At 36.3% G+C, this 2,821-nt stretch overlaps 1 long non-coding RNA gene across 1 annotated transcript; it reads right to left on the bottom strand.

The window, feature by feature from the left end:
- Positions 1-999: 999 nt before the first annotated feature.
- Positions 1,000-1,995, bottom strand: LOC122969051. The gene is made up of 2 exons (XR_006398923.1): positions 1,869-1,995; positions 1,000-1,717 (listed from the first exon to the last, which is right to left on the bottom strand). It is a non-coding gene; the product is annotated as an uncharacterized LOC122969051 (long non-coding RNA).
- Between the last annotated feature and the right edge of the window lie 826 nt (positions 1,996-2,821).

The following is a 2,821-nucleotide window of genomic DNA, read 5'->3' as shown; positions in this document are numbered from 1 at the left end:
ATTTCACATTTCAAGTAGGCCTGTCTGTGTGTTTCACAGGTGTTGAGCTATTAAAGAAAATTATCCTTCAGGTCTTGGCTTCGTATGTTGGGAAAACTAATGTGTCTGACCTTCTCTAAGCACAGATAGGAACTTTGAAAACCAAAGTTGTGTCCTAATATAACATTGTGACATCATCCTCCTCAAGGATTACAAGAACACAGTGCACAAGAGTTTATTCAAGGGGCCCCTCTTCTACTTATTAACTCCTTGAGTTGAGAGTCAATGGCTTACCTGTCAGGAATGTAAATGTTTAAGGAGGATTAGCTGTAACAAAGGAAAAGTCACGCACATGAAATACCTGCTGTTGAGTCTTTGCTCACTGAAAGTTAAAGACTCAGTTTGAGTCTTAGAAGAAGGTTAAAAAGGCATTCTGTTGACTCAGTAGAGCACACTTCACACATGAGTCATACTCACCGGTGCCATACACCTGTCTTTCCATTGTGCTTCATGATGGTTAAATAATAGAACCAAAACAACGGGGGGAAAAAATCTACTACAGGAAATCACACATTTTCATTTTCAGACACAACCTGTGACCTTTATTGATCATGTAATAATATCTTAATTGCAACCCAAACCTAACTTGAACCGTGAAATTGCGAATGGTATCAAATACACACACAGCATCTTTATTCAGACACATTTTGTTCAATTGATTCTATGGGAGATTGTGAAAGTGTTGACCGAAGTCTTGTTTGTTTTTTTCATTCAGGGAACATCATCCACATGTGGGTTTGCAGGAGTGTCAATGCAGCCTGTTTTTTGAGGTGTTCCTATCTGGAGTGTAATTATTACAGAACATCTCCCTTGTAGACTTAATAGACTAACAAAATAATTATATTTTAGTTAAAATGTCACCAGCAAAAAGAAAAAAAAATAACTACTGCGGTTTGTTGGTTAAGCAGAAAAAAATATCCATGTGTAACAACTGTGTACAAAAAACAAAAAAATACAAGGTTGGTTTCACAGCCAAAAAATCTTTAATCATTAACTTTAAGTTGGTTGCTCTTCTCATGCTACATATTACATACTGTGCAGGATGTAGCATGCTTTTAACAAATATTTTAACAGCTTATCAGCAATGAACAATCATTGGAGTAAGGAAAAAGATCATTTATATAACACACTAAAAGAAAGTGTTGGAAATAGTTTTTTTCTTTCTTTCTTTCCAGTTTCTCCATGTACACTCCAACTGACCTGATGGGTCATTGATGGCACCTGTGCCTGGATATTTAACTGACCCGAAACCAGGAATCTGTAAGAACTATTGAAAGTCTGAAGGACTGAAGCATTTACTGTTGATTGATTTGCACTTTTTGTGCTATGCAGAGAAGTTGTAAGGAAAAATATTTTTACTATTTTTTAGGCTGTTTTTGTGCAGATAAACCATTTAAGTTTTAACAATAAAATGATTCAGTGGTGAAGAGGGCAGTATAGAGCACAATAAGTATAAAATGTGTAGAAATCATAAAACAAAGCAACATAAATCCAAAAAAATAAAGGACAGTTATGGTTCAGGGGTGGATTTAGTCATTTTGGGGCCTAAGGCAAACACAGGCATGGGGCCCTCCACATCCCTTGTTCTCCCCCTTTATCAATCCTTCAGTAAGACCTATTTATAACTTCTTCTCTTTACCAGTCTTCACACGGCATGTCCAGACATTGGGAATTGCATCTGTAAAAAAAAACCCACAACAAACATATTCAGTTTGACAAATGCACCCACTGTAAAATCTTATTTTCATAAACAGTATGATCTCTGTACGATAATATTGTACTTTATTGTTCATTCATATGGGAGACCTGTATTGGTTGTCATCATTTACCTTGGTTTTCTGATAGAATCTCCTTAGCGGACCTGATTGCTGTTCCCCAAATTGAATTGTTTATGGCCTTCTGTCTTCTATCTTGTGCTATTAAATTGAGAAAAAAAAAACACAAGACAATAAGAGGTCAATTATGGAGACACAAAAATAATAAACATAATATTGTTTGAAATTTTCTCTTTGTCTTTCTCTTACCCTCCCTTGAATGTATTTTTTCATTTACATTGGTTGAGTTCTTGCTTTCTCTCCAATAATCAACTCAGCTTTAGTGGGTGGGGAATATATGGAGGGAATCTTAGGGTGATTGCTACTCAGTAGTTTTTGATTATCCGTATCGCCATCTTCATCATAGTCATAGTTATCATGGAGAATGAACACAGCACTTTAGTGATGTTAGTATCCTCAGTAGGAAAAGGTTGTTACCTTTGGCAATTTTGCTAAAAACTTTCTGCTTTCTTCCCGCTTCCTCTTTTTTTATCTGTTGGCAGTCAATGCAGCTAGTGTGTGTTAAACAAAAGAGTCGTGTGTCAGGTCTTTATAACGAGATGAACATGCAACGTTTTAGTTTCTTAAGCCAAAAATCACATGCACGCTGTATCCCACTGCATCAACTTCCATCAAACCTGACAACACCACATCAGCTAGTTTGCTTCACTTGTTTACATAAAACATTGTTAATCAGCTAGCTAGCTAGCTAATTAGTAAGGGAAGCTTAAATTAATGTCCGAACATGAGCATCAAATCAGCCTATTAATTCAAGTATTGAGCCATCAAACACATCTTCAAATCACCAACATTCTCCAAGAGAAATATTTCATCAGATTAATTTATTTGTACTAGTCAGGGTGTCTACTGATTAGGCTGTAATCAGTAGACGAGTGTTCGTTCACCCCATTGAGTGTACAAAAATATTTATATACCGTCAATGGTTCACCCCTGGCGGATTCAGCAGG

Source organism: Thunnus albacares, chromosome 18 (genome assembly GCF_914725855.1).
Source record: "Thunnus albacares chromosome 18, fThuAlb1.1, whole genome shotgun sequence".
Classification (NCBI taxonomy): Eukaryota; Metazoa; Chordata; class Actinopteri; order Scombriformes; family Scombridae; genus Thunnus; species Thunnus albacares.
Note: the sequence above shows the minus strand (reverse complement) of the source record. Positions and strands in the feature narration are given on the sequence as shown.